Consider the following 7,713-nt stretch of genomic DNA (forward strand, 5'->3'; position numbering starts at 1 on the left):
CGACTCAACCTACTTCTCATTCATATCACTCACATGCCCAGTCGCAGCCTCAATGGAGTGCTCCTCAGTCGGGGTGGAGGCCCCAATACAACACTCCTCCTGCCATTTTGCCTCCACCACCAGCTCAACCTCAACCTTTACCTCCTGCTCCTCCAAGGCAACCTCAAATGCCTGCTCAACCGAACCCGAACCCCAACAATAGACAGGCCCAGCAGGTATACACTGGGGAAACCTCATGCCCTACCTATGCTGTGGAGATCCAGGAGATCAACCTTCGATCTGGAAAGACTCTACCAGATCGCCAACCTCCTCCCCCAGAGGATGAGGAAGATCTACAGGAAAGTGAACCAAAAGCTATTCCACCCTTTCCTGAGAGATTAACAGCCACCACACAACCTAACCCCGAAGAAGATGAGCTGTTGGGTGAGCTCAAGCAGTTGTGTGTAAAAATCCCACTTCTCCAAGCCATCAAGGATGTGCCAATATATAACAAGCTGGTTAAGGAGAAGTGTTTCAAACACCCAGGCAGACGGAAGAAAGATGCCTCAACTATCAATGTCATAGGACAACTGTCTGACCTTATGCTAGGACAAGTCATCTGCCCAAAGTACCTAGATCCTGGAAGTCCTGTAGTAGATGTTCACATCAATGGCACCATTATCCCCCACACCTTGATTGATCTGGGGGCGGCCATCAATGTGATGACCAGGGATACCATGCAAAAACTCAATCTTCAGGGTTCCTTGAGGAAGACCTCGACAGTACTACAATTAGAAGATCGCTCCACCGTGACTCCCGAAGGGATTGTGGAGGATGTCATGGTCTCCATTGATTCTTGGGAATACCCTGCAGACTTCCTGGTTCTACAACCAAAGGCAAAGCTTACTGGATATCCTCTCATTTTGGGAAGGCCTTGGTTAGCTACTGCAAATGCTTACATCAGTTGTAGGGTAGGAAATATGACCATCAAAAATGGTCCCATGTCCAAGCAGCTAGTCCTATACCCTCCTGCCCAACCCTCCTTAGAGCATGACTTACCACTTTGGCTAGAAGAAGGAGAGGAAGACGAGGTGTACTCAGCACCTCTGTGCACCCTAGATACCACTAGAAGAGACCCTCCTACCGAGGATGATTTGATTGAGACCCTGATCCAGAATCCACCTTCCAGTGCACTATCCTTAGAGAAGTTGGTGGAGGATGCCCAAGCTAGCACCTTAGTGGACCTTTGTACAACCAGCCCCGTCACTCCCAGAGTCAAAAGTGTGGAGTTCGGCCCTGAGAGAGCATTAAAGATCAGCTCCTCCCTATCTCCTTCCCAGGAGAAGGAGTTGTGTAGCCTATTGGCCAGCCACTTAGATGCTTTTGCTTGGAGCTATAAGGAGATGAAAGGAGTCCATCCCTCGGTCTATACCCATCATATATACATCAAAGAGGATTGTAAACCAGTTAGGTAACCCCAGGGGAGAATGAATCCAGCCCTTAAGGACATTGTCAAGGAAGAATTGCAGAAACTGTTGGATGCTGGATTCATCTACCCCATCTCAGATAGTGAATGGGTGTCCCCTCTGGTTTTGGTTCCCAAGAAAAATGGGAAATGGAGAATCTGTGTGGACTACCGAGAGATGAACAAAGCTACCAAGAAAGACCATTTCCCTCTGCCTTTCATAGATCAAGTGTTGGATGGACTGGCAGGAAAGAAGTTCTTCTCTTTCCTGGATGGGTTTAGCGGGTACAATCAAATCCAAATCAGCCCGGAAGACCAAGATAAGACCACCTTCACTTGTCCTTGGGGTACCTTTGCCTACCGTGTCCTTCCCTTTGGGCTATGTAATGCTCCTGCTACCTTCGAGAGAGCTGTCTTGAGCATCTTCTCGGAGTTGGTCCATGATGCAGTAGAAATCTATATGGATGACTTTACTCCTTACGGGGCTAACTTCCAGGAAGCATTGTCCAACTTGGGAAAGGTCCTAACCAAGTGCATCGAGATGAACTTGTCCCTTAGCCCTGAAAAATGTGAATTCCTAATGACTGAAGGGACTGTGCTAGGCCATACCATCTCTCGCCAAGGGTTACAGGTGGATCCTAACAAAATCACTCTAATCAAAAAGGTTCCACCTCCACAAAAGGTAAGGGATGTTAGGAGTTTCTTGGGATTAGCGGGGTATTACCGAAGATTCATTAAAGATTTCAGCAAGCTAGCCTCGCCATTGTTCGGTCTGTTGGAAAAAGATGTGGAGTTTAATTGGACTGACGATTGTCAGAAGAGTTTAAATGAATTAAAAGACAAGTTAGTGTCAGCTCCAATCCTGAGAGGTCCAAACTGGGCCCTACCTTTCCACATCCACACTGATGCCTCAAACAAAGCCATAGGTGCAGCCTTAGGACAAGTTGAGCAAAAACTTCCATATGCCATTTACTTCGTTAGCAAAAACTTGTCCAAAGCAGAGCTGAATTACACTGTAACCGAGAAAGAATTCTTAGCTGTGGTCCATGCATTGAAAAAGTTCCGACATTATATTACTGGTTACCAGACCTCTGTACATACTGACCATGCTGCTATCAGATATTTGATGAATAAACCAGATGTGAATGCTCATATTATTAGATGGTTACTTTTATTGCAGCAGTTTGATCTAACCATTGTTGATAAACCAGGTAGAGAAAATGTTGTTGCTGACTTCTTGTCTAGATTGGATTTGTCTGCAGATGAAGATGGGACGGTGGATGACCAGATGCCTGATGAGCATCTATTTGCTATCTCAGTACTCTCTCCATGGTTTGCTAATATAGCAAACTACCTTGTTTCAGCACAATTTCCTCCGCATCTCTCTTCGAGAGAAAAGAGCAAAATCATCAGGAAGAGTGCCTCATTTACATGGATCGGGGGCAATCTGTTCAAGCTTGGCCCCGATCAGATCTTAAGGCGTTGTGTAAGGGAAGAGGAAGTCTTTGACATCCTCCTCACCTGTCATGATGGGCCTTGTGGAGGACATTTTGCAGCAAAGAGAACTGCCTTCAAGATCCTGCAGGAAGGCTACTATTGGCCCACACTTCATCAAGATGTCAAAAGATATGTCAGCCAGTGTGACCAATGCCAAAGAATGGGGAAACCGACCCAAAGGGATGAGATGCCTCTCCAACCTCAAGTGACTCTTGAGCCATTTGAGAAGTGGGGCATGGACTTTGTGGGTCCAATCAATCCCTCTTCGAGGCAAAGATCCTACATCATTGTGTGTACTGACTATTTGACAAAGTGGGCAGAGACCAAAGCAATCAAAGCAGCAACAGAAGAAAAAGTGGCCGAGTTCCTAAGAGAGAACATCTTCTATAAGTTTGGCTATCCAAGAGAGCTGGTCACCGATCAAGGGAGCCAGTTCACCTCCAACCTGGTTGAAGATCTCCTAGCTCATCACAAGATCAAGCATAGGACTTCCACTCCCTATCATCCTCAAGCAAATGGGCAGGTGGAAGTCACCAATAGAGCATTAGAGGGGATCTTGACCAAAGTAGTGAGCAGCAGCAGAAAAGATTGGGCAGATCGTCTGGTTGAAGCCACATGGGCTTACAACACCACTTGGAAGACCACCACCGGTTTTACACCTTATGAGCTGGTCTATGGGAAGAAGGCTTTGCTGTCCATTGAGTTCGAATACAATACCTTGAGGATGGCAGCTCAGCTGGATCTAGATCTCAGCCATGCACAACAAGAAAGGCTATTGCAGCTGAATGGACTGGATGAGCACCACATGCAGGCCCTCCTTCACTCAGAAGTGGTTCAACTTCAGAGGAAGGTGTGGCATGACCAACATCTCCATGACAAGCAATTTCAGCCGGGAGATTGGGCTTTGTTGTATGATTCCAGATACAAAGATTTCAAGGGGAAGCTGAGAACCAGATGGCTAGGGCCATATTCAGTGGAAAAATGTCATGACAATGGATCTGTTCTTATCCGGACCATTGATGAGGAAGCCATCCCCATGCTTGTCAACGGGCATCGATTGAAGATCTACAGGAAGCCTCCCTCCAGACAAGAGTTCATCAAAACTATGGAGAAGGCAGTATTGGTCATAGAGAAGGGTCTTGCCCCTACTTTGGGCACACCCTGAAGAATCTAAAAAAAAAAAAAAAAAAAAAAAAAAAAAAAGGGAAAAAAATAATAAAGATCCTTGGGTGAAAACCTTTTTGAGGCGCCCAAGGCAGGTGGTAGGGGTGAAAACCTCATTGAGGCGCCCCTGCCATCTTTCAAAAAAAAAAAGAGAAAAAGGAAATAAAGATCCTTGAGTGAAAACCTCTCTGAGGCGCTTAAGGCAGGTGGTAAGGGTGAAAACCTCATTGAGGCGCCCCTGCTATCTTTCAAAAAAAGAGGAAGAAAAAAGAAAAAGAAAAAAACAAGATCAATAAGCTATTATGTGAAATTTGCATGCAGATTGCAGGTGTTCTATGGAGGAGAGGAAGCCTCTCAAGTCAAGGTCAAAGGTCCTTCTCATGCAGCCAGGACACCTCACAAGCTCCTCCTCCAAGAATACTTATGTTTTTCAAGGTATGTGCAATTTTATCATGGTTTGAATCTTCTACAGGAAACTGCTGTCTTTCTACAGGAAGGCACAGTTTTTCTACAGGAGAGCGCAGTCGTTCTACAGGAAGGCGCGGATTCTCTACAGGAAAGTGCAGACTCTCTACAGGAAGGCCGAACTTTCTACAGGAAGCTCTGTGTCTACAGGAAGCTTCCTGTAGGAGTTTTGGGCGGCCATAATTCGTCGTAAAAGGAGATTTCGCGACCATGGCTTGGTTTGGATGCATGTAAGCCTCTGTTAAGCATCCTTGCACATTGCTGTCACCATGCTCCACCACCTGTGTCGACATGCGGCCAAGTCCCTGCACAAACAAAGGAAATCAATGAGTTCTCGTGAGAAAGCCATTTCCAAAATAAAAAATGATGGGATCTCATACCACAGGCATCAAGAGCTCCGGGATCGTGATCAGAACCGCCATCGTGCAGCATGCACCCAAGGATAAAGGACTGTTACAAGACCCCTCGCGGGGATCCTGTAACAATTCAACCTGCTCGAGTGGATGCCATTCACAGCACCGTCATCCGAGATGAAACGCGGGCGCATGCAAGCCAATCCGTCCACTCCAGCGTTCGCATCTGGTTACCACGAGCTTCCGGGACTGTGTAAGCCGCATGCAGCAGGTAGATCCGCTCCCCGTCGTCCAAAAACCGAAAAATCGTGTGCAGCCGCGCACAGGTAAGTGTCTTCCCCTTCATTCCATCAAAACGCATGAATCTAACTTTGAATTTGTTTGCAAAGCGTAAAATTGAATGGTTGAGCGGCCGTATGGCCAGTCGGCTGGCCACGTCGGCTAGTTAAAGTGTAATTGGGTGATTGGATGGCGGACATGACAAGGAGAATGAACGGCATGCACGTGGGAGCACTCTCGTCAGAAGCATGAGTTTAACAGGAAAGGCGGCGGCAAATCTGAGGGAATGAATGTAGCAGTGAGTGAATACGCAGGCGGAGGATGGATGACGTCACCCAACGGTCCGGCGGGGACAGCTCATCCCCCGCGCCATGGATTGCGCCAGTTCAAAATCCAATCGGCTAAATCAACTGCACGCATTTATCATCCAACACTTCAACTCGGCTAGCCATTCTGATCTCCTCTGTATTTTGATATGCCGAGTTGTTGGCTACCAGAACGCTGGTCAAGCACACCGTGAGCGCGGCCAACTACAGTCCTCCCCGAGAATTGCGCGTGGCTTCTACAGGAACGTGGTTCTACAGGAGCACAGTTTACAGGATCGCAGTCATCTACAGGAAAGCGGGTGCCTCGCAAAGAAAGGTGGCCAATTAAGGAGGTAACCCTGAACTCTTAATGTAACTGGTTCTTAGAAGTGGCAAGACCATCGTCCACGGTCGGGTTATAAAAATATTGGTGGAATTGTGTTTGCTGTGCCATTGCTACTATTCTACAGGATGGTGGTATAAGTAGTCTGTGTTGAATTTTGTATGTGCATGCTCTGATCTCATAAACCAAACCTCTTTTACACCTGCCACCTTCAATTCAAACGACAGGGTCCATCATGCCGGGTGGGTTTATAAGATGAGAGCCCACTGATTCAAATACACTAAGGAGAAACCCGGCAGTAGTAGAGCTCTTCACCAGAGCACAGTGGATGCCATTTTGTGATAAGCTGCAGGGCTACGATGATGAAGTAGCCGAGGAATTCTTGTAGGCTCTACAGCCTAAATCCCAGACACTGGCCACAGTAACCTTCAGAGGTCTGAGCCTCAAACTCACCCCAGAACACATCAGTCGGATCACAGAACTTCCTATGGGTCTGCCGTGGGACAAAGACGAGAGAAAGCTGAGCCAGCAAGCCAAGAAGGACTTCTTCCCACCTGAAGAAGAATTCACAGAGGATAAAAACGGGGTGAGGAGAACCAGCCTGTCACCACCTTGGAACGAAGTCAGTTTGCACATTATGAAATATATCACTTGTGAGGGGCGTTACAACATCATATATGCATATCACTTCCGGCTGCTCAGTGAGCTAAGACATCGGCTTGATCTTCCCGCAGAGCAGAGACTGAGCATTCCTTACTTTTTACTACAGTCCTTAATGGAATGTGCTACAAAGCTAAGACAGGGCATCCCTGATCAGATAGCCCATCATGGGTTAATAAAACTGCTTGTGGAGGACGCATTGCACTCATATAAGGTACCCCTCTCATGGGAATCCTTTCGCAATTTGACCAAAGACGGGGATATTAAAATGCTGGTCGAAGAAACGGGTTCCTCTAGCAGTGAGGAACACGAAGCAGTGGCCGAAGAACAAAGGAAGGGGCATAAGGAAAAGAAAGGCCAAGAAAAAGGTGGCACACCTACCCCGACAGCAAGGGAAAAGAGGATGAAGAGCAGAATGGACAAAGCAGAGGTGGCCCACGTCAGCCCAAGCACCTCAACAGCACCTACACCCAAAGCAAAAAGCAAAGCTCAAGCAGGCAAGCAAGCGGAAGTGAAGACCCCTGTGTCTACAGGGAAGCAAAAACGGGCTTCTACAGGAAGCCCGAAAACACAAACTCAGGCTTCTACAGGAAGCCCAAAAATCATTGAAAAACAGGCTTCTACAGGAAGCCCGAAAGCAAAAACAAAGGCTTCTACAGGAAGCCCGAAGATCAGTGAGAAGCAGGCTTCTACAGGAAGCCCAAAAGCAAAGACCAAGGCTTCTACAGGAAGCCCGAAAATCGTTGGAGAAAAGGCTTCTACAGGAAGCCCGGAAGTGCAACCACAGGCTTCTACAGGAAGCCCGAAGACAAAGACAAGGGCTTCTACAGGAAGCCCGAAATTGGGAAAAGGGGCTTCTACAAGAGGCCCGGAAGTCATTGAGAAACAGCCTCCTACAGAGAGTCCGAAGACAGAGAAAGAATCTTCTACAGGAGGCCCGGAAGTGGGCAAAGCAGGGCCTTCCACAGGAAGCCCGAAATCTGAAAAGGAGGGACCCTCTACAAGGAGCTCTGAGAGAGCAAAACGCAAAAAAGAGAGGGCTGGCATTCTCGAAAAGAAGGCTGCAGTGGTGCTGGCTGCCCTCAGTACACCTCCGAAACCGAAGGAGAAAAGGGAGAGGGAGACCCCTCTACAATCTGAAGCCAGGAGAAGCAAGAGGATGACCACGGGCAAGCCACAGCCTCCACCCAGCAGCCAAACCAC

Source organism: Pinus tabuliformis, chromosome 4_2, assembly GCF_031772625.1.
Source record: "Pinus tabuliformis cultivar Carrire ecotype Pingquan chromosome 4_2, CPIR1, whole genome shotgun sequence".
Classification (NCBI taxonomy): domain Eukaryota; kingdom Viridiplantae; phylum Streptophyta; class Pinopsida; order Pinales; family Pinaceae; genus Pinus; species Pinus tabuliformis.